Genomic DNA, 25,602 nt, shown 5'->3' on the forward strand with positions numbered 1-25,602 from the left:
TTGTCTGGAGAATTCCATGGACACAGAAGCCTAGTGGGCTACAGTCCATGGGGTTGCAAAGAGCTGGGCACAATAGAATCACTAACACTTTCACTACTATATAATACATTCATATAAGATTCCCTCTGTCCACTTTGCTAAGGGTTTAGGAAAAAGTAAGTAGAAGCTAAATTTTATTGAATGCTTTTATTTTTATATGATTTATAGTGACATAGTGTTTCCCTTTTAATCAATTAGTGTAGTTAGGTAGAGTTACCTAATTTTGAAACTTCTTTCAATTAGGAAAATTAATACAATTTGCAAAAACAATACAACTTACATGTTTCTACAAATTATCATTGGGCTCATTTAGTTAATCTTCACCTAGAATTTTTGTGACTACATTCACAAATGAGAATGACTTAAACAATGTTAATTTCTTGTCATAAATGTTATATTTAGTCTTATAAAAATTAGCGGCAGCTTTGTCTCTATTTCAGTTTTCAAGGACAAACTATAGAGGCTGTAGGTTATTATATGTTTCTTGATACTGGTTTAGTAGACTATCTGGGTGACTTCTTTTAGAGAGACGTTTTCATCTATATCTGATTATTTTTAATGGTTATAGAGCTAGTCCCGTTTTCTATTTCTTACTGGCTAATTTTAGTAATCAAAAGATTCAGTTACAACTCTAAGAATCGCTGCTCTTTAAGTAGTGGCTTTCTCTCTTTTATTCTGAATTTTGCTTATTTATTTTAAATTTTTTTCTCGATGAATCTTACTGGAAAATTGCCTATATTAGTTGTCTTTTAAACATAGATTGAGTTTTGTTAATGTTCTACTTCTTTTTCTATTTCACTGATTTTTCCTCATGTTAATTATTGCCTTCTTACATAGTTTTAGAAAAGTATTTCATTTAAAAAATTTTCTCATTTTCCTAGATTTTCTAATTTTTGAGTTGAAGCCTCAACTAATTTGCTTTAAATTATCCTCATTTTCGGTTGCTTCTACATATATAAATTTGACTATGTTTATCAATTTACCTCCAAAATTATGATATGCAGTACTTTCATGATCTTCTAACTGTATTTCATAATTTGAGCCTTTGACTCGTTGATTTTTGGACATAGGATAATTGGTTTTCAGTTATATGGTATTTTTTAAAATCCTTTTGATTTCTAATTTTTTCACATTGTGGTAGCTATTGGAGGCATTAGGCAGGTGAGTCCTTAGAGGCAAATGGTGTTTGGAGGGCAGACTACTCAGGTGTGCAGAAAGAGGAGGAAGATAAGGATGGCTGGAGACTGGCAGTGGAAGGCAGCCAAATCTGACAGCACCGGGTAGTATCAAGTGAGCTCTCCTTCAGTTCAAGGCCTCTGCTAACCTGACAACCTTATTTTCTGATTTCAGATTGAAACTGTGCAGTTCAGGTTCCTGTGGCCTTGGATCTTGGCAGAGGTGGTAGTGGGGTTCCAGGGTTGGCGGCCAGAACCCTGAATTTTTGTTTGGGGTCTTCGGTTTCCTGGAAGGTGAGAGAGACTTGCTTTTCAAGTTCACTCCCGCAGTCTGACCTATGGCAGCCCTGCACCTGCAGAGCCTTTGGGCAGAAGTTTCCGCCCCGGCTGGGCCCCTGGGGAGAGGCAGTACCTCATTGTGGCCCTGACTAGGTTATCCTAGAGACATAGATAAAGATTGAGGTGTGTTTGATGAATGGCAAGTGCGAGACTCCTTAAGAATGAGCCTGGGATGTCGCCAGCACCTGGGGCACTCAGGTGTTTCTCATCCAGGATTCCCCTGCTGTTTTCTACAGAAATCTCCAGAGACCCTGTGACATCACGCTTCCTCAGAATACTGGTAGCCGCAACCCTTCGGCCTGGTTCCACTGCTTTCTGAGCTATCCCAGATTCTCAGGACTTCCGAGCTCGTCTTCTCCCTGTGCCTCTATCAGGACCCACACTTACCTCCCCTCACCCACCGAAAGCCACAAAAGCACACCCTGAGGCCTCCAACTGCACCAGTTTGCCTTCCTGGAAAACTCCATACTCCACCCACGCAGACCAGGTCCCAGCCGGCCTCGACCTGTGGGTGGTTTGCGTGGATGTGGAGACAAGCTGTGTCTGGAGTGCGCGGTGCTCAGCTCTGCAGGAAGACGGAAAGGAGGAGGACCGCCGGAGACTGGTAATGGAAGGCTGACACAGCTAACAGCACCGGATATTATCAGGTGAGCTCCCGTTCAGGCCCTCTGGTGGCCTGACACACCTTATTCTCCGGTTTTGGAATGGAACTGTGCATTTGAGTTGCTGTTGACTTTGGATTTTGGCAGATGTGGGATTGGGGTTCCTGGGTTCTGTGTAAGAAACCTGAGTTGCTATTCTGGGCCAGTGGTTTCCTGAAAGACTTGCTGCCAAGGATGCACAGTTCACCCTTCATCCCCAGTTTTGACCTTGGGCTGTCCTGTCCCTGCACAACCTTTGGGCTGGGAGCTTGGTCCCCCACACCTGGCTGGGCCACTGTGATTCTGACTGTTCACATACTGTTGAAGCCTGGCTTGGAGAATTTTGAGCATTACTTTACTAGCATGTGAGATGAGGGCAACTGTACGGTAGTTTGAGCATTCTTTGGCATTGCCTTTCTTTAGGATCGGAATGAAAACTGACCTTTTCCTGGGAATCCTGGTGGTGTCAATGAGGACTGGGACCTCAGGGTTCACCAGAGGGGTAACATTTGTAGAATTTACTAGAACTGATGAACCTACATTGATACATCATTATCACCCAAGGTCTGTAGTTTACTGCTATGATTCACTCTTGGTTTTATAATTACTGTGGGTTTTGACAAAGGTATAAGGACATATATCCATCATTATGGGATCGTCCAGAGTATTTTCACTTCCCTGAAATTCTCTGTGCTGTGCCTACTCACCCCTCGCACCATCAACCCCTGGTCTTTTCACTGTGTTCAGTTTTGTTTTTTTCAGAATGGCCAGATGGTTGAATCATACAGCATGTTGAGGTTAGCTTTTTCACTAAGTAATATTTCATGAAAAGATGGGCACTATAAAGAACAGAAATGGTATGGACCTAACAGAAGCAGAAGATATTAAGAAAAAATGGCAAGAATTCCCAGAAGAACTATACAAAAAGATCTTCATGACCCAGATAACCATGTAAGTGTCATCACTCACCTAGAGCCACACATTCTGGAACATGAAGTCAAGTGGGCCTTAGGAAGCATCAAAGCAAACAAAGCTAGTGGAAGTGATGGGATTCCAGTGGAGCTATTTCAAATCCTAAAAGATGATGCTGTGAAAGTGCTGCACTCAATATGCCAACAAATTTGGAAAACTTAGCAGTGGCCACAGGACTGGAAAAGGTCAGTTTTCATTCTGATCCTAAAGAAAGGCAATGCCAAAGAATGCTCAAACTACTGCACAGTTGCACTCATCTCACACGCTAGTAAAGTAATGCCCAAATTCTCCAAGCTAGGCTTCAACAGTATGTGAACCGTGAACTTCCAGATGCTCAAGTTGGTTTTAGAAAAGGCAGAGGAACCAGAGATCAAGTTGGCAACATCCACTGGATCAGTGAAAAAGCAAGAGGGTTCCAGAAAAACATCTACTTCTGCTTTACTGACTATGCCAAAGCCTTTGTGTGGATCACAATAAACTGTGGAAAATTCTGAAAGAGATGGGAATAGCAGACCACCTGACCTGCCTCTTGAGAAACTTGTATGCAGGTCAGGAAGCAACAGTTAGAACTGGACATGGAACAACAGACTGGTTCCAAATTAGGAAAGGAGTACATCAAGGCTGTATATTGTCACCCTGCTTATTTAACTATATGCAGAGTACATCATGAGAAATGCTGGGCTGGAAGAAGCACAAGCTGGAATCAAGATTGCTGGGAGAAATATCAATAAACTCAGATATGTAGATGACACACCACCCTTATGGCAGAAAGTGAAGAACTAAAGAGCCTCCTGATGAAAGTGAAAGAGGAGAGTGCAAAAGTTGGCTTAAAGCTCAACATTCAGAAAACGAAGATCATGGGATCTGGTCCCATCATTTCATGGCAAATAGAATGGGGAATCAATGGAAACAGTGGCAGACTTTATTTTTTTGGGCTTCAAAATCACTGCAGATGGTGACTGTAGCCATGAAATTAAAAGACACTTGCTCCTTGGAAGAAAAGTTATGACCAACCTAAGCAGCATATTAAAAGAAGAGATATTACTTTACCAACAAAGGTCCATCTAGTCAAAGCTAGTAGTCATGTGTGGATGTGAGAGTTGGACTATAAAGAAAGCTGAGTGCTGAAGAACTGATGCTTTTGAATTGTGGTGTTGGAGAAGACTCTTGAGAGTCCCTTGGACTGCAAGATGATCCATCCAGTCCATCCTAAAGGAAATCAGTCCTGAATATTCATTGGAAGGACTGATGCTGAAGCTGAAACTCCAAGACCCTGATCCTGGGAAAGATCGAAGGTGGGATGAGAAGGGGATGACAGAGGATGAGATGGTTGGATGGCATCACCAACTCAATGGAGATGAGCTTGAGTAAACTCCAGGAGTTGGTGATGAACAGGGAGGCCTGCATGCTGCAGTCCATGAGGTCGTAGAGTCGAACATGACTGAGCAACTGAACTGAACTGAACTAAGTGTGCATTAATCTTTCCTCATGTGTTTTCATGGCTTGATAGTTCATTTCTCTTTAGTGCTGAATAATATGCCACAGTTTATCTGTTCACCTACTGAAGAACATCTTGGTTGCTTCTCAGTTTTGGCAATTATGAATAAGGCTACTCAGATATTCATGAGCATGTTTTCAAGTATACATAAATTTTGGGTAAATAGCAAAGGGCAAAATTGCCAGAAGGTCATATGGTAAAAGTGTGTTTGGTGTTTTAAGAAAGAGCCTAACAGCCTTGCACAGTGAGTGTGTCATTTTGCATTCCACCAGCAGTGATCGAGAATTCCCATTGCTCTGCATTCTCACCAGTGTTTGGTATTATCTGTATTTCAGATTTTGGCCATTCTAATAAGTGTGTGGTGGCATTTTGTTTTAATTTGCATTTTCCTGGTGACATATGTGAAGCTTCTTTTTATATGCTCATTTGCCATCTGTATATCTTCTTTGGTGAGATGTCAAAGTGTTTGGTCCATTGTAAAACTGAACTGTAAAATTGGATTGTTAATTTTCTTATTGTTGAGTTTTAAGAGTTCTTTGTATATTTGGATAACAGTCCTTTGTCAGATGTGTCTTGCAAATATTTTCTTTTAGTCTGTGGTTTGTCTTTTCATTCTCTTTACAGTGTCCTTAACAGAACTGAAGCTTTTAATTTAAATGAAGTATAGCTTATGAATTTTTTTTTTCATGGACTATCCCTTTGATGTCATATTCTAGAGTAGAAATAATTTAATTTAATTTATTCTGTAGGGTGGGATTATAGGAATGGGTAACAGTTCATAATCCACAGACTGTTGTCATTAGTCTGTTTTTTTTTCTGCCTCTACCCTCTCCCTTTCCACTGCTCACTCTTTCAGACCTAGATATTCTTCAGAAGCTCCAAAGACTTCTCTACTGTGCAGAGATACATCTCCTTACTCTTGAACCTTTACTTCGGCTAACAATACTCAGTTTCTTGGTAGAAGACGCTCCATTCTTATCACAAATTAGTGAAAACTTTCCCCAAAAAAACCTCTTTAAGAGGATCAAGGTACACATGGGAAAATAATGGAATGGTCTTATTTTCATTATACATGCTAATTTTCATGTGCAATGAGGAGGAGGACAATTGGAGAAGAAAGTCTATAAGTATTAGTATCGGGGATAAATGGAATGTTGGAGTAAACAGAGTTCTTACAAACTGATGATTTTTTTTTTCTTTAACAATGAGAAATTCTTCTGTATGCAATTTGGTTTAACTAAAATGTATTCTATAGAAGAAGTGATGATGCATATTTGGCATGTACCATTAATGCCTAGATAGAGAAAAGACTCTTCATGTGAGATAGTTTCCTGTCTACGGCATATTGCAAATAAGCAATTTTGGGGAAAAAGAGTGGTTAAAACAGAAGGAAGCAACGGTGGGTCTCTAGTTTATGGTTGTGGGCCTTACGTAGGTAACTTGCATTCTATATTTCTGCATAATAGGACTTGAAAGCTCATGCTGAACTTGATTCTCAAAAGTTTCCAAACCTTCAACTGACAGTAGGAAATGGTGGGGTAATTACTTGCTGGTAAAGTGCTTTGAGATCCTTAAATAAAAGGTGTTCAATGTGTGAGTTTAGAGCTTTAAAGAAAGAGTCTTTTTGTTGCAGATTTATCCATTTTTTTTCAGAAACATCAGTGTCCTTTTGTGGATTGCTTCTATCTTTATGGAATTCTGACTTTTAGTTAGCAGGAAGGCAGCTTTTGGAAACAAAGTGATAACAAAGAAACATGCAGTCCCTTCTTTGTTGTGTGGGTTTTTTATTTAACATTTTTTTTTTTTTACACCCTGTAGCCTTTTATCTTTACATATTCCTTTTTGTCTGACATTTCTGCATTCATCACCACATGCCTGGTTGCAATAAGGTTATTATAAGATGGATGGATGAGGAGATGACAGGAATACAGTCAATTCAAGTGTTTCATTTCCTTTGTAGTTGGAGTTTTAATAGTTGTCTAAATCTGTATTTATGTTCTTATCAAGACCTCCTTTTAAAAGAAAGTAGATAATAGTTTTTCTTCCTATCTCATTCCCAAAATGTTTTCCATGATTCCTATTTTTACAATATTAATAAGTCTCTTTATCACAGAGATAAAGAGAAATTCACTTACATTCAATGAAACTTAGTACCTGCTCAAAAGCCTAAGAATCTCCTTCTCTGGAAGTCAAGGTAATTGTACTCCTAGGCTTCTTTTTCTAACTCAATAAGCAGCAGCTTGTGTGTGGAACAAGTATTCAAAAAAATTTTTTTTCTGGTGGGGGGTTTTATCATTTCCAAATTATGAGTGTCCTGCTATAGAGTTGTAAATTGGACTTGAAGCAGAATTTTTAAGTAGGTAAAAGTTTGAGAGACAGTTAATGCTGATTTACATAAGAATGACTTTTGATAGGTTATACATTTATTAAAAAACATCCTGTAACACTGAATTTTTTTCCCAGAGTTAATATAAAAAATGATTGTTGTAGCACAAAACATTGTAAGCTAATGTAAAATGAATTTTCATGAATAAATGGTATTTCAGTTCTGTTCCTTCCTTGGTAACCTGTTTTTCATCTCTGAGGGAAGCACTTGCAAATTATTTGGCTGTGACACAGTTTGCAGAGCGGAGTCATAATTAGGTAGCATAATTTCAGCAGTTACTTTACCATAGCATAAGATGTCTAGACCAACAGTGAAGGCTCAGCCTATTATCTGGCTACTAGTCAACTTTATACTATATATATATACATATATATATGGAAACCTATGACTTGAACTAATGAACATTTCAGATTTATTCTATGTGCTTATTGAGGTAGAATAAATATATGGATAGCCAAAAATTTCCTTGGCATACAGTTAGTGTTTTTTTTTTTTTTTTTAACCTTGTTAACTAGTTCTGCTTTTCCTAGCCTTCACAGGTCCTGATTTTTGACTTACAGACTTAGTGTTGTCAGTTCCTGCATCAGTCCTCTACCACTGATGGCAGTCAGACTTCAGGAAGCCCATGGTCAGCCACAGGTGGAAGTTCTTGTTTGCCATGCTGTTCTAAGCCTGGTGTTCATAGCATACGAAGTTAATCCTGGGCTCCAATGTTACTTGAGAGACAGACCTTTGAAATCCTCATGTGTTTTCCAAATTTATGTGACTAGGTATTTGGTTTGACTTCCTTATTTTTTTCTTTAGTTCTCCTAGTGGGAACTCATTATTCTAGTTTAGGGCTATGAAACAATATAGATATCCCTTGCCACCATTTGTTCCTTTTCCATGGTGCCTGGGTCATTTTATCACTATTAATGTCAAATCCACATTAAATTGAGAATCACTTGCCTAACCTTAAGTATTTCCGTATTTTGAAAATCTCCCGGGCTTCCCACCCACTATATTGGATGTGCTGAATTGTTCTAATTTGTACCTCTTCTGAAGTTCAGTCCTTCATGCATATCAGTGGTCTTGTATTAGTCCCATCCATTTATAGCTTCCTTACCTTTTTCTACCATCTTGTTGTTAAGATTCCAGTATCTTTTAGAGCTGAATACATTTAAGTTAGGGCATTGCTATTTAATCCTTGATTCTCAAGCTATTCCAAGGAAAATGATCTTCAGTTCAGTCACTCAGTCATGTCCAACTCCTTGCGACCCCATGAATCACAGCATGCCAGTCCTCCCTGTCCATCACCATCTCTCGGAGTTCACTCAAACTCATGTCCATCGAGTCGGTGATGCCATCTAGCCATCTCATCCTCTATCATCCCTTCTTCTCATGTCCCCAATCCCTCCCAGCATCAGAGTCTTTTCCAATGAGTCAACTCTTCGCATGAGGTGGTCAAAGTACTGGAGTTTCAGCTTTAGCATCATTCCTTCCAAAGAAATCCCAGGGCTGATCTCCTCAGAATGGACTGGTTGGATCTCCTTGTAGTCCAAGGGACTCTCAAGAGTCTTCTCTGACACCACAATTCAGCTTTCTTCACCATCCAACTCTCACATCCATACATGAACACTGGAAAAACCATAGCCTTGACTAGACGGACCTTTGTTGGCAAAGTAATGTCTCTGCTTTTAAATATGCTGTCTAGGTTGGTCATAACTTTCCTTCCAAGGAGTAAGCATCTTTTAATTTCATGGCTGCAATCACCATCTGCAGTGATTTGGAGCCCAAAAAAATAAAGTCTGACACTGTTTCCACTGTTTCCCCATCTATTTCCCATGAAGTGGTAGGACCAGATGCCATGATCTTCGTTTTCTGAATGTTGAGCTTTAAGCCAACTTTTTCACTCTCTTCTTTCATTTTCATCAAGAGGCTTTTGAGTTCCTCTTCACTTTCTGCCATAAGGGTGGTGTCATCTGCATATCTGAGGTTATTGATATTTCTCCCGCAATCTTGATTCCAGTTTGTGCTTCTTCCAGCCCAGCGTTTCTCATGATGTACTCTGCATGTAAGTTAAATAAACAGGGTGACAATATACAGCCTTGATGTATTCCTTTTCCTATTTGCAACCAGTCGGTTGTTCCATGTCCAGTTCTAATTGTTGCTTCCTGACCTGCATACAGGTTTCTCAAGAGGCAGGTCAGGTGGTCTGGTATTCCCATCTCTTTCAGAATTGCCCACAGTTTATTGTGATCCACACAGTCAAAGGCTTTGGCATAGTCAATAAAGCAGAAACAGATGTTTTTCTGGAACTCTCTTCCTTTTTCACTCATCCAGCAGATGTTGGCAATTTGGTCTCTGGTTCTTCTGCCTTTTCTAAAACCAGCTTGAATATCTGGAGGTTCACTTATTGCTGAAGCTAGGCTTGGAGAATTTTGAGCATTACTTTACTAGCGTGTGCTGCTAAGTCACTTCAGTCGTGTCCGACTCTGTGCTACCCCATAGATGGCAGCCCACCAGGCTCCGCCATCCCTGGGATTCTCCAGGCAAGAACACTGGAGTGGGTTGCCATTTCCTTCTCCAATGAATGAAAGTGAAAAGTGAAAGTGAAGTCCCTCAGTCGTGTCCAACTCTTAGCGACCCCATGGACTGCAGCCTACAAGGCTCCTCCGTCCATGGGATTTTCCAGGCAAGAGTACTAGAGTGGGGTGCCATTGCCTTGTGAGATGAATGCAATTGTGCGATAGTTTGAGCATTCTTTGGCATTGCCTTTCTTTGGGATTGGAATGAAAACTGACCTTTTCCAGTCCTGTGGCCACTGCTGAGTTTTCCAAATTTGCTAGCACATTGACGGCATCACTTTCAGAGCATCATCTCTCACAGCTCAACTGGAATTCCATCACCTCCACTAGCTTTGTTTGTAGTGATGCTTTCTAAGGCCCACTTGACTTCACATCCAGGATGTCTGGCTCTGGGTGAATGATCTAGCAATGTATAAAAGTGTGGCACTGAATTAGTGTAATTAGTGTACGTTTCATCAGCCTCAAGGTCCCATTTCAGTATCCCTTTATTATTTTGGTAAATAGAGATCCAAGGCAGACATTTCAAGCTAAACAGTTCTACAGTTGCACTATATGCAGTGAAAGGCATTGTCTTCAGCCATGTTGACTTCTAAATATAAAATGGATACTTGCATCATGTAAAAGTTGAACATATCATACTCACCTCTAGGCCATACCTATCTACTTTCTGTTCTCATAGTATCCATGCTGGCTCTCATTTCTGTTTTTGTGCTTATATTGCCTCTGCCTGGGATATCCTTCTCTAATTACTTCATAGGACTAACTCTTCTTACTTCTGCAGTTTGACCATCAATGCCAGGCAACATTAGATGATCTCCTTGGTGCTTTCAGAGATCTCTATGCTTAATGCTATCCTAACACATACAGTGCTAATACTAATGCTAATAAGACAGTGCTAATACTAATGTATAGTAAAACAGTGAGTAAGAGCTGTTTTACAATGACCTCTGAACTCAGGGAGGACCACTTTGTACCACCATTACCCAACACATGGAAATACTCAACATATCTACTGAAAGCAGGGAACAAATGTTCTCCTAAGGTGGTAGATGCTAAATCAGGGTTTAGATGTTTCAACACAAGAAATTTCTTTAACTTTTATCTAGTTCAAGGTCTTTTTTTAAAACATAAGATTTTTTTTTCTAAATGTATAGTTTATAATTAGTGTATGTATAGTTTTCTTTAACAACGACTTTTGAATAATGAAATAAATGAATTAGAAATATTCTTGACAATACTAGGAGTTTCAGGTATAAGTGTACTTGGTTTTATTCCAAGATTTTTTTTTTGGTATCATCTTAATGGTATATGTATGTGGACATTATTTTTCAAGTTTATTGTCATGTAATTGTCAAAATTGTAAGATATTTATTAAGTTTCCACCATAGTGATTTGATATTTGAATACATTGTGAAAAGATTTCCACCATCTAGTTCATTAACACATCTATCACCTCACATATTCATCTTTTTTTGAGTGAGAATATTTAAGTTCTACTATCTTAGCTAATTTCACTGATAGAACAGTGTTATCAACTATAGTCACCATATTTTACATTATATCCTCAGACTTCATTAATCCTATAGCTGAAAGTCTGTACCCATTTACCAAAGTATCTGTTTCTCTTGCCTACTAGTCCTTGACAACTGCTGTTCTAAAAGTGTGACATTTTCTTTTTGTTTATTTTAAGATTCTACATGTAAGTGATACCATGTATTATTCGGCTATCTCTGTCTGGCTTATTTCAGTTAGAATATGCCCTTTAGTCTATCCATGTCATCATAGATGGCAGTATTTCTTCTTTTCTCATGTCTGGGTAGTAATCCATTGTATATATAGACACATCACACTATCTATTCATCCATTGATGGACACTTAGGTTGTTGCCATATTGTGTCTATTATGAATAATGCTTCAATGACTGTGGGAGTGCAGATATCTCTTAGAGATCTTGCTTTCATTTCCTTTCAGTATATATCCAGAAGTGGAATTTTTGGAATGTATGGTAGTTCTATTTTTAATTTTTTGAGGAACCTGCATACTGGTCTTCATAGTGGTTGCACCAATTTACATGCCAATCAGCAGTTTACCAGAGTTTCCTTTTCTCCACATCCTTGTCAACATTTGTTATCTATTGTCTTTTTTGATGTTAATCATTCTCACATGTGTGAGGTGACATCTCATTGTGGTTTTGATTTCATTTCTGTGTTGATTAGTGATGTTAAGCACTTTTTGCCATATCTGTTAGCTCTTTGTCTCCTTTGAAAAAATGTCTGCCTAGTTCTTCTGCCCAAATAATGCATACCTGAACATTTTAATAGCAATTTTATAGAGATTGGGCCCTTGAAATAAAAATATAAAATACTAGAAAATTATTATTTTACAAATATTTCCATTTCCCTAAATTTACAAATTCATATACATTAATATTCCATGTATATGTAAAAATATGATACATGATACAGGAGGAAGGACAGATTGTTTGATGGATGGTGTAGGGATAGCTTTCTCAATAAATGCAGAAAAATAAAACTGAATGCCTACCTGGCACCATGAATATAGTCTTTCAATTTGATTAAAGATCTGAATGTAAGAGGAAAAATTGTGATTCTACTTCTAAACATTATTTTGTACCATTTTTTTTTTCCTGAGTAAGCATCATATGTATTTTTCATTATGGGTTTTGTAGTATGCCTTAATATTTGGTAAAATGATTTACCACTGTAATTTTTCTAGGTTGATTTAGTTATTCCATGTTGTTTACTCTCCCATATAAATGTGAAAATCATATGACTATAAAGTTGATCAGAATTGTGTTAAATATTTGGATTAATCTGAAATAATTGACCTAATATGTGTTAACTCATGATATCCACGAATAGGATATATAGTTCTAGTTTTTCAAATCTTTCTTTATGCCTTATAATACAAAATATGTAATTAATTTCATATGCTTTAATAGAATTTTAATTGATTTATAATATTATTTGATAATTCTTAGATTATTTACATTTTGTGCTATTATTTTGGATGATATATCAGATTGCACAAGATTTTCCAGTTAATCATTACTGGTATAGATGAATAGCACTCATTTTTTAAGTTGAACTTTTACCTTGCAATATTGTTAAGTATTCATATTATTTTGTTAACAGTTGCATATTGATGTATCTCAGTGTCTATGTAAATAATTATAACATCTGCAAATAATGAAAGTTTAATTTATCCCCTTTCAATAGTTAAAACTCTTTTACCTTTTTGTCATATTAAAGAATTGGCAAGGCCCTCCACTATTACATTAAGTTGAAATGGTATTTGTGGGCATATGGTGATTTCTTGATCTTAATAGGAAGGCATCTAATTTTTATATTAAGAATATAAATTGTTCTGGTAAGAAAACCAGGCAAACCAGACGTAACAAGGAAAACCAGACATAACAAGAAAAGCAGACAAGAAAACCAGACCTAACAAGGAAAACCAGACATAACAAGAAAACCAGACAAGACAACTAGACATAACAAGGAAAAAACCTACAGATTACTATCTCTCTTGAAAATAAATGCAAAAATGCTCCACAAAATCCTAGGAAATGTATCTTGTAGCATAGAAAAAGAATTATACACTAAGACCAAATGAGATTTGTCCCAGGAAAACAAAATTGGTTTAACACCAGAATATATCCACCTGCAATGAAGGAGACCTGGGTTCAATCTCTGGGTTGGGAGTATCCCCTGGAAAAAGCAAAGGTTACCCACTCCATTATTCTGGCCTGGAGAATTCCATGGACTGTATAGTCCATCGGGTCACCAAGAGTCATACACGACTGAGCGACTTTCACTCATAGTGTACCATATCAATAGACAAAGAATAAAAAAAAATGATCATATCAATAGATGCAGGAAAAGCATTTAATAAAATTCAACACTGTTTCATGGTAAGAACATTTGACAGACTAGGAGTACAAGGTAGCTTCCTCAGCCTGATAAAGGCTATCTATGAAAAACCCACAGCTAACATAATACCGAATGACAAAAAATGGAAAATATTCCCCCTAAGATCAGGAACAAGACATAGATGTAGTTTCTTTTCAATGTATTACTAGAAGTTTTAACCAGGAAAATTTTAGGCAAGAAAATGAAATGACAGGCACTCAAGTTGAAAAGGAAAAAACAAAATTACCTCTATTCATAGATGACATGATCTTGCATATGAAGAACCCATTAAAAACTTTTAGAACTAATTCATCAAGGTTATAGGATACAAGATCAATATACAAAAACCAACTATTTCTCTACACTAGCAATGCCCAATCAAAAAATGAAATTAAGAAAATGATTTCATTTAAAATAGGATACAAAAGAGTTAAATCATTATAAATTAATAGATAAATGAAACTTTATTCTCTGAAAGTGATAAGATATTGCTGAATGAAATGAAAGAAGATCTAAACAAATGGAAAGCCATTTCATGTTCATGGATTGGAAGAGTTATCTTCTTAAAATGAAAATATTCCCAAAATTGATCTTTAGATTCAATGCAATTGTGATCAGAAACTGACAAATTGATCTTAAAATTCATTTGGAAACTCAGGGGTTCCAGAAAAGAAAAAATACTCTTAACGTGATATTATTCAAAAGTAGGGTCTTTGCATATGTAATCAAGTTAAAATGATGTCATTGGAGTGGGTGATTAATGTAGTATGACTGGTGTTTTTATAAGAAGAGGGAAATTTGGATACTAACTTAGATGCAGACATGGAGCAAAGATGACCATATGAAGCCAGAAGCAGAGATTAAGTTATGCTGCCTGAAGTCAGAGAATTCCTGGTGCTACCAGAAGCTGGAAGAGACAAGGAGCTCTGGAGGAGGTATGGCCCTGCCAGTATCTTGATTTTGGACTTGTGGCCTCCAGAACATTTGGAGAATAATTTCTTATGTTTCAAGCCACCCAGTTTGTCACAATGTTTTTTTAATAGCAGCTCTAGGAAACTAATATTCAATAATGAGAAACCTTCCCTCTTCTGAAGTTAATTAATATAGGAAAGGAATATTTGCTCGTTTCTTTCTGTTTATGCCATTGATTTCTTCTTTTCCCACGTTCCTAATTCTAATACCTGGTATCTTCCAAAGGTGACAAGTGAGGTTGTTTTTATTTTGTTTCATACTAAATATTTTATGCAAATATTAATAGATTTAAATATATTTTATATCTTTAAATGCACTGTAATTATTTTTCTTGTTGTTCATATTGCTCTATCTTTGGCCTCTTCAGTTGATTCTTAAGTGCTTTTGGCTCACTCTCAGAAGTCTGTAATAATGTCCTTGTTTAATGATTGGTACAGCAAGATATTTCAAGTTCATTTTTTATATATTTATTAGTCCAGATCTCATGTCATATATTTCTTTAATGAGCTATTGTTCCTTTTAGTAAAAAGTGGTATTTAGAGACTACAGAATGGGCACCAAGGGAGCCTGTGGTTGCTCTTTATTAGAGCTAGGAAATACATACATATATTTTTAGGATCAAATATATTATGAATTCATATTGGTACTCCCAATTCAAATTTAGGACTATAAGATTTTTTCTTTAACTCATCCGTTTACATTGATTTCTTCTTTTCCCATGTTCCTAATTCCAGGATCTCTATACTTAGGCAGTTTTTTATTTGCTTTATTCTAAAATACTGCTGCCATAGTCATAGGAGTATCAATACTACCACCTATCCTATAGTTACTAAAAATTGTTTTCTTTTGTTTTCTATTCTTTCTGCCCTTAGGATACATTACTCCAAGGATGTATCGCTAATTTTCTTTGTCCTAATGTCATTAGGAAGGATTTCTCTCTTTCTGATTATGCACAAACTGAGTATATCTTTAGGTTCATTTGTTTAATTTTGCCTTAAAATTTTAGATTGCTTTTTTATTTATTTAGTTTTGTTTTATAATTATGTACATCATGTCAAAATTAATCTATACAATAAAATATGTTTTGCTTTACTTTCTATCCATGATCACTTCACCATTTCCTCCTTTTCCCGTAGATAACTGTTTTTCTATCTGTAGTTTCACTTTGCTCTTTTTTTAAAGAACACTTTCTGTTACTTCAAGTTAACCTTATTTATTAAATCTTTAAAATATGATTATTTTTATTTTATATTTTTCATATATGCTACATTTATATTTACTTTGATCTCAGGTTAAATTGCTCACTTTGTTGTTTTTGTGTGAAGGCACTCATCCTTCTCCTGTGGTAATCAGCCCCCATCCACCCCAGACTTTATTTTTCTCTCAGCAACATGTTGCAACAACCTTTTATCTCCCCAATGATTCCTCAGGATCTTTGGTTTTTCAGATCTTCATGCTTTCCTTTTACCTATGTGGCATACTCGGGTATTTTGCTAAGGGAGGGAGGTGTTAACCCAGCAGCAAATCTGTCATCAACAGTTAGGGGTCTCAATGAGTTATTATAAAATGTAAGAACCACTAACAAGGACTGTGGGCTTCCCTGGTGACTCAGGGAATCTGCCTACAATTCGAGAGACCGAGGTTTGATCCCTGGGTCAGTAAGATCCCCTGGAAAAGGGAATGGCAAACCACTCCCTTATTCTAGCCTGGAGAATTCCGTGGAGAGAGGAGATTGGTTGATTCCATGGGCTGCAAAAAGTCAGACAGGGCTGAGCAACTAATGCTTTCACTTACTTTCAACAAGGACTGTTTGACCATTATCAATCAGCTCTTAACGGGGAATGGATTTTATTTATTTAAACATAAATGACAGATATTGTTTCTAATTATCCAACTTCAGTATATACACAAATAGGAAAAAGAACCAATTATATTCCCAGTGAATAGCTGGCTTTATTCTATTGCTATTTTGTGTAAAGAATATATTTTCCCTTTGCATTTCACATTATATTTTCTTGCTCTTTAAAGTGTGTTGCATGTTTAGTTATCAGCACAAGCATGGACTTTAGAGTAAGACGGACTTGAATTAAATCCCTGTTCTATACGAGCAAACTCTGTGACTTTGGGTCAGTTACAATAAAAATAATCTCTAATTTATAGGAATTTTGTAAATGTTCTTGGCACTTTGAAAATGTTCAATAAATATTGGCTTTTTGTGATGATGGTGATGATTAATAATGTCTATGGTGATAGAGATGACTGATTATGTGATCTTATTGTGTATCTTCAGTTGTAAATAAAGATAAGTAAATGTGACTAGTGAATATATATAAAATATCAGAATTATGCCTATTCAATAAAATTAGAGAGAAACTTTACAGTATATATTCTTTTATTTGAAATAAACAGTTTGGGCCTAAAAATATCTTAAACTAGCCACTTTCTTATAATGTGTACTGATTTAGATTTTAACTAAGACAGTAATAAGTTTTTGAAATTTTGTCTTTTGAGTAAAAATGTTAATATGAAAAAGTCATTTCATTTTAATTTGATTTTCACTTTAGAGATAACAAATTTTTATTTAAAATGTGAGCTATGTTTCAGACTTAATTTGGAATTCTTTGTGTTTCCTGTTTACATATTTTGCTCATTTATATCTGGTGAATATTTATATTTGTATACTGCAGAGATTAGGAAGGAATCAGGTATCCTGAATTTTACTGGAATGAAATCCCTCCCATCTTGTTAAAAGGCTTTCAACTGCTATTTAACCCAATTCATGCTTTCTGGGATTTGGAATTTTCTTAATCCCCAGTCCAGTGACTTCTCTAAATTTTCAGCCTGTGCTTGACTGTTCGTGTTCATTTGCCCCTGTTCATTTAAACAAGGTGAGGGAGAACATTCAGAGTAGGGCAGACGGCTGGCGGTGGAGGTGATGCTCTAAATGGTGCTCTCTGGGCCCGCCTGTGGTCTTTCCTGCTCCCCAGGCTGCAATTTGTGGAAATGAACTACTGGAAAGAGGAAATAAAAAATGTGATTTTGATTCAGACTTAAAATTTCTGTTAGCAAGAGTTCATTACTGTGCTTTGCAAGGAGATAAATACTGCTGTATAGAAGACTAGTATACTTCTCTTTGAAACTAATTTCCCTTAAATAGTTCAGATATTTGGATTTAATATCATATGCTGCAGTTGTGCTAGATTTATATGATAGTTATAACACAATGTGCTTCCTCTCTTCCCATGATATTGAACAGAAGTGATAATTTTTTTTTACTCATTTACTTAACATGCATTTCTTAAGTGCTTACTGTGTACAGATATCTGCCCTTGAAGATCAGAGTTCACTGAAGACAGTGTAAAATCAGTCTTTCAGAGGTCTCAAATGGATCTCTTTCTATTTAGGATAGTAAGATCCTTCAACCTACACAACACACAAGGCTGCTGCCTGTGGCAGAATGGTTATTTACTATTGCCCTTTTTTTTTTTTTTTCCCTCTCCCAAGGATAACTACAGGTTTGAACTATTTCATCCAAACTACTTGTGAACAGGAATAGGAATTTCCTTGGCTAGCTATAGGGGTGAAAGTCATGGCGATAGGATAGGACAAAGGCAATTGCTCTTAGGACTGTATTCTAGCCACCTGAGCTACACAATCTCAGACTTTGTAAAGAAGATGCTTCTTGATTAGAAGAGGAACAGACTCAACAGATTTCACAAATTTCAATGGATTCTACATATTTTAACAATCCAAAATTTCAAGGTCAACCAGGAAGCAACTGTCTTTGTCTTTTAGCTGTTACTCTGAGCCTGGACTTAGAAGGCTGTTTTATGTTGACTTTGAAATAAACCATCATCACTGATGATAAATATGCACTTGGACCTGACCTGACTGTACAAATAAAGTGCACTCTCCATAGTGATCAGGAGCAGCAGTGTCTGACTGTGCAAGGTGGTTAGCTGCATTCACAGACTGTACAATCTAATTCCGTCTTCTGCAAATGTTGATTAAACTGAAAGAGGATCCTTTGCAATGCTAATTCAATAACACAGTCTCCTCTCCAGAAAGACTGGAGGATGATCTCACTGTCGAGGCCATTAGCTTCCCCTGCAGCAAAACTTGCCATCTGGCCTGGACTCTGCTGATTGGCTGGGAGCTTTTCTAGCAACCTTACTCTTTTGGTGCTGAGTGTGAGAGGTAGAAGCTGGAAGGGGGCAGCTGGACAGCATCTGACTGCTGCTATCTCTTGGGGGAGCCAGGTGAACTGTAAACTCTGCCTGATAGCAGCAGGACATGCTTGGCCCTGATTGTCTGCTGTCCTGCATTAGTCACAGATGGGTTGGTCACTTATGTCACATGGCATGGTGGATAGATTAAAAAAACAAAACAACTCTTTTTTATAAAGCTATAATCTTTGACTTTTAATCCTGTCATTAGACAGATAATCTAGTCACTGAAGCATTGCTTTTATTAGCAATGGATGAAGCATCTTTGGAACAACAGCCAGCCTAAGCCTTGAATTGAATCTAAGCTGTTAATGTTCTCTGTCAGTGCTGACAGTAGTCCCTATTTTTAGTATCTCTTGACATTACCGAGTTAGAATTCTGACTGAATTGTTGGGAATAGGGGGCAAAATTGAGTATTGTGTTGCCTTTGTTGAGCTGCACTCAGGGTTAATTGCTATTAATTATGCAGCTGCTTTTGGGGTGGGGGAGCAGTTCTATCCGGTTCTCTATCTGAACACTGGGGAAGGGATACATAGGGAGGCTCTGGAAAAGTAAGACTCCAACAAAACAGCTAATCATAGCTCAAATGTAAGACTGAAAATTTGTTCTTTCTTTTGCCTTTATTTTGTATATATATTTTAAAGATTCTGGTTCTTAACAAAATGAGTTAGTAAAAGCAGCAACAACGTTCAGTTGTCAACATCTGAAAGAAGTTGATATGACTTCTTTGAGTAGAATGTCTAAGAATTACTTCTCTAGCAAATAGATGTGAAATAAAAGAAAAGAAAAGAATAAAGAGGCTAGAAAAAGGACTTCTCAGCTGGTTCTGAGTGGTGTTAAAAAGACCCTGTTGGCAAATCAGGGTCTCAATATCATGTGTTCAGCAATTTAGGTTTTGAATGCCACATGGTAGTTTAACTTATTTATTTGACAGAAGTAGTAAGTCTTGCTTGTTTGGTAATATGATAAATGTTCCCCTTTTTTGGATTGTTTATTCACTTTACTCTGCGTATCAAGTGCAGGGAAATAGTTTATGCAAAATTAAGTATCATTAATTAGTGAATCAAACTTCCCTGGTGGCTCAGATGGTAAAGCTGCCTACAATGCAGAAAACCCGGGTTCAATCCCTGAGTTGGGAAGATCTCCTGGAGAAGGAGATGGCAACCCACTCCAGTATTCTTGCCTGGAAAATCCCATGGACGTAAGAATCTGGTAGGCTGTAGTCCATGGGATCGCAAAGAGTTAGACACAACTGAGCGACTTCAATTCACTTCACTTCACTGTAATTGAGTCAGTGTTCATCGTAACATGTACCTAAAAGTGGATTTTCAAAACATTAAATTTATAGGAAACGAGAAAAAGTTGTGTGGTAGAGACATCAACATGCTTTACATAGATAGGGGGAAGAGAGTCTAAATCGGCAGAATCCTTCCGCTTTCTTTACTCTCTGTTCCTTCTAACTTGACTCCAACATGGCCTCAGGTTCTGTGTCCAGACTGTGGTGAGATGGAATCAATTCAGTCTTGTTTTTTCCTCAACTGAACCAAGTAATGTGGTCACGTAGAGGTTTACCCAACTGACAGCCATTTCTTAGATCTTCCTATTTACAACTCCAGGACAGACTAAAGTCAGTTACAGTCAACAAAATTCAGCATTGCTTGTGGCCTAGCTAGTGCATGTGCAAATGCTGAATTGATGGGCCTCACAGATAGATGTATGAGCAACTGGAGAAAAGTACAGTAGTGCCAACAGAGTACCTGATGAATAATGGAATGTGATGTAGAAGACAGTCTTGAATGCTGAATCAAGGAATGCTGGTCAAGGATAGTTTCAGAAAAGGAGTAATTTTTTTTTTCTTTAATATTCTTTTAAAATATTCTTTTCCATTTTGTCTTATCATAGGCTATTGAATATAGTTCCTTATGCTGTACATTAGGAGCTTGTGGTTTATCCATTCTAAATGTAATAGTTTGCATCTACCAACCCAAACTCCCAGTATATTCCCACCCCCTGCCCCAGCAACCACAAGCCTGATTTCTTTATCTATAAGTCTGAGGAAAGGAGTAAGTTTTAAATTGGGTTCATAGGAAGGTTGCTAATCCTAAGTAGGAAAAAAAAAAAAGGTTTTCTATAAATGAATATATAAGCATCTCTTGAGTGACAGCTACATGTTAAGCATTAGGAAATTTTTCTACTCACAAACTCTTTTAATCTTTGTAGTAGCTCTATCAGATAAGAGTTATTAGCCTCCTTTTACAGAGGAGGAAATTGAGTCTCAGATAATTCAGTATCTGGGGTAAATGTCTGGAGATGGTTGAATGTTGGAAGCCAGGTATTGGCCCCCGTCCTGTTCCACCTCCATTGCACCCCAGGGGCCTGTCCTTGTAACATCCAACAGGAGTAGGGCCAACACTGGAGATGTGGAAAGCTAAGACCTTTCTCTTGATCCCAGAGCACCTGAAACCTTTCACAGTGCTTGCTGTCATCCCTACTGTTTCCTGCCCACTCTACCTGTGCTGGTCACAGAGGAAGCCATAGGTGTTCTCGTATCTGTGGATTCCCCCGTGCAGTCATTGACAGAGCTTGATAAGTTGATTCATGCTCTGGAGCTCTCAGCAGCTCTCTTCTTCTCAACTCTCACCTTCAATGGTCTGCACAGCATGCCTGTGGCAGCTCTGCTAATCTGCTGTCAGACAAAGAAGGAGGAAAAAAGCAGGATGCTGACACAGTACTCATATTAGGTAAATCTTTCCCCAGCTAGTGCTTTCTATCCTGGGATTATTTTGTGAACACAGATTTTGTTAGAAACGATTGATCTGAACAACTGGGGCTCATGAACTGACATTAGCCCCTTCTAATTGTTATGATGTGGTTTCATTCTGATTTCATGCAAGTGGTGCAATCTTTAAGCACAAACTATTGATTAGTTATACATTTCAGGTATTTGAGAGCATCAGCCAAGTGCATTTGTGGTTCCTGAGGATTTTCTTCTTTATTTTCTCTGCCTGAACTTTTCCTTGTTCCTTCACCACCCCATCACCTATTGCCATTCCAAATAGTGTCTAAGGTAGTCATTTAATAAATAGAAACTCAGCATTGTGCTTTACCATTTATCTGCTAACTTACACTGGAATTTGGAAGAGGGGCTAGTGTGAAGGATGACTCCAAAGAACATTATTTTGTCTTCTTACTGAATATGCTCATTGAAATGCTTTCAGATATGAGGACGGTGTTTATAAACACCCACGGCCGGTTGGGTTAGCAGATTGTTTACATGTGGGCATGTGTGTGTGGCCTGTTACTGCAGGGCTGTGCATTCCTCCAGGAAAGGTTCTGTTGTTATGTGTGTTACAAAATTTCAAATAATGGGAGAACAACAGCTGTAATGGGCCCCATCCAATGATGGCAAAAGGTGAATAAAATTACTCCCTATGGGAAGTAAAATGCTCATTTAGTGGAGGGAAATTATCATTTCCAAGTAGAACATTTGGCTTCCTGAGAGTGCAAGTGGCTGCACAGCTTGATAATAACACCTTGGGCTGTAATAGTACCTTTTCCCTTCTGAGAGCTAGGTTCTTTGCTCTTAAATTTATCTTTACAACATCTTTGCAAAGTGGGTAGGCTCAGGTTTTATTGGTGGTCTTTTATGGATGAAGAAACTGAGAGACTGAAAAATTCAGTAATTTTTCCTTAGAAGCCCAGAAAGCAATCTCCAAATCAGGGTTTCTCAGCCTTGTCACTCTGGACATTTTTGACTAGATAATGCTTTGCTGTGAAAACTGTCTTGGGCTTTGCAGGATTTAAGCATCATCTCTGGTCTCTGCACTAGATGCCAGAATCACTTCCCAGTTGTGACAACTGAAATTATCTTCAGACATTGTCAGTTGTCCCCTAGGGATCAGAATCACCTCCAGTTGAGACCTCTGATTACTTGGTCAGCCTGGACATTCTCCTGTAGCTTGTAGAAAACCTTAGGCAAAATTGGAAATAATCAAAATTTGCTTTAACATTCATGGTTTCTTCCATCTATATTAACAGTACTTCTCTATGATTCACCATTATAAGGACTTTGTTATATTAATTTATTCCATTCTCATAGCAATCCCATTTTAATCTTTTTACATGCAAAGAAACTGAACCATTACAGAGGTTTGCTGCCCATGTTTACACAGCTAGGCAGTGGTTGGGTTGGTTTCATGAGTGTGTGACCTGTGCAGTTACACAGGGTCCATGTTTAGAAGGGCCTTATGCTTGGTTTAATGGTCTGCTGTTGCCATTGAAATTCTCAGTCATTTTTGAACATGGGGCCTCACATTTTTATTTTGCTTTGGGCTCCATAAATTATGTAGCTAGTTCTGCTAAGAGGTGAAAGAGCTTCTATTTGAATCCAAGCTGTCTAAAGACTCCATGTTTAATGTTTTCGCGATACTCCATCTTACTCTCTTACTTGTTCATTCACTCATTTATTCATTCAGTACTATGAGTTGATTATGAACCAGGAGCTAGTCTTGTCAGTGAGGGAACAATCAAGACCCAACAGATGCTATCCCTTTCTTGAAGCTCAAAGTCGCGAGAGAAGTATAGATCAATTAAACAGGCATTTGCAGTTCAGCATGGTGTGTTATGATAGGGAAGGCCCAAGTAATATGGAGCATATAGGAGGGTATTTAACATAGTCTAGGAGGATCAGAAAAGGTTTACCAGCTGAGACATAAGGACCGAATGAAATACACAGTCAAAAAATGGAGAACAAGTATAACTAAGCAAAAGAAAAGGATAATACAAATGCCAAGAAATGTGGGAAAGTGTAACATAATTAGGGACTTAAAAGCAGCTTAGTGTGGATGAAGTGTTGACTTGCTCAGTTTTCACAATTATGGTTTAGTAACAACCCGACCATCTCAGTTGGTTGTTACAACAAAGTTTAATTGGTCACACTTGTTTGCAGATGATCTGCTATTGAATGGTGGTGCTACTCACTGAGTTCACTTCACGACCAAGTCTGGAGGGACAGTTCCTAATTGGACTTGACATACTCATGATTGAGGGAAAAGATAGGAATGATGAAGTCACACTCCCATCAACTCATATTCCATTGGTTAAGCAAACATTTGGCCAAACTGATATGGAGAGGAGCAGGGAAGTATTCCCCTCTCCTAGGGAGTACTGCAAGTCCCATGGTGATGGACAGAGAAGTTATATTCCTCTTAATGGAAGGGCAGAGACTAATTGGGAACAATAATATATTCTACCATATAAAGTGAGAGGAAGGGCATAGCAGAAGAAGAAGTTTTAGAAATAAGCATAAGCTAGGTTATGTCAAGTCTTAGAAATCATATTAAAGAGTTTAGGCTCAACCTGTTAGCCTTTTCTCTACTTTTATTAGTAAGGTAACTTACTCAAAATTTGCTTTTAGATTCAACAGAAATCAACAACAATAGTAGCAATAAATGAAACGAAAAACAAATATGATAAACCCATTACACATTAAAGTACATATTAAAGTAAATGATTGATATCAAATACTTATGTATTTAGAGAAACAAAGAAGAGAATCACTAATTGTGGAATGCCAGGCAATAATGTACAGGTGAAGGGTGAATTTTTATTTATCTGTGGAGAAGGGAATTTCTTGGTGTCTTGGAAATGTTACTTTTCTATTGCTGACTTCCAAGTATGGTTCTACTGGTGAAGACCAGTCTATAAATATTTATTGAGTACATTATACACTTTAAAAACTGGTAATTGCTGAATATACATCTTCAAAGTGCAGTTGAGACTGATAAGAGGGGAGCCTGGCACAGAGAAAAGAATGTGACTCTTGTTTTCTGAGAGGCTTGCACTTGACTCCTGATTCATTCGGTTAATATCTGTAAGTTTGAACACATTACTGAACATCTTTGAGCTTTGGTTTTCTCATCTGCAAAAGGGGATTTTAATGCTTCCTTTCTAACCACACATCTAGCAGTAATAACAGCTAACTATTATTGTGCACTTCTGTGCCAGGCTCAGGGCCAAGAACTTTGTATTTTGATACTTAAACTTTATCACAACCCTATGAAGTGAACACTGTGATTGTACAGAGGAAGAAACTGAGAATTAAAGTGGTTAAGCCAGTTGTCCAAGGTGAAACACTAAGCAAAGCTTGGAATCCAAATATGAATCCAGTTACATGACTAAAGGTCAACTCTTTATTGCCATGCAATAACAATAATGATGATAACAGCAATAGTAAGCCAGGTAAAATTCCAAACTCTTTTAAAAATTGTCATTTAATTTTCTCAAATACCCTTTAAGAAGCTGCAAGTGATATACAATCTCAGTTTTAATATTATACATATGTAACCATGGTGACTGCAGCCATGAAATTAAAAGACGCTTACTCCTTGGAAGGAAAGTTATGACCAACCTTGATAGCATATTCAAAAGCAGAGACATTACTTTGCCAACAAAGGTTCATTTAGTCAAGGCTATGGTTTTTCCTGTGGTCATGTATGGATGTGAGAGTTGGACTGTGAAGAAGGCTGAGTGCTGAAGAATTGATGCTTTTGCACTGTGGTGTTAGAGAAGACTCTTGAGAGTCCCTTGGACTGCAAGGAGATCCAACCAGTCCATTTTGAAGGAGATCAGCCCTGGGATTTCTTTGGAAGGAATGATGCTAAAGCTGAAACTCCAGTACTTTGGCCACCTCATGCGAAGAGTTGACTCATTGGAAAAGACTCTGATGCTGGGAGGGATTGGGGGCAGGAGGAGGAGGGGACGACAGAGGATGAGATGGCTGGATGGCATCACTGACTCGATGGACGTGAGTCTGAGTGAACTCTGGGAGTTGGTGATGGACAGGGAGGCCTGGCA

General features: G+C 37.6%; 1 long non-coding RNA gene across 1 annotated transcript; it reads left to right on the top strand.

Annotated features, from left to right (window-relative positions):
- Positions 1–622: 622 nt before the first annotated feature.
- Positions 623–1,988, top strand: LOC123334551. Its single transcript, XR_006552571.1, has 2 exons — positions 623–1,676; positions 1,790–1,988. It is a non-coding gene; the product is annotated as an uncharacterized LOC123334551 (long non-coding RNA).
- The last annotated feature ends 23,614 nt before the right edge of the window (positions 1,989–25,602 follow it).

Source organism: Bubalus bubalis, chromosome 7 (genome assembly GCF_019923935.1).
Source record: "Bubalus bubalis isolate 160015118507 breed Murrah chromosome 7, NDDB_SH_1, whole genome shotgun sequence".
Taxonomy (NCBI): Eukaryota; Metazoa; Chordata; class Mammalia; order Artiodactyla; family Bovidae; genus Bubalus; species Bubalus bubalis.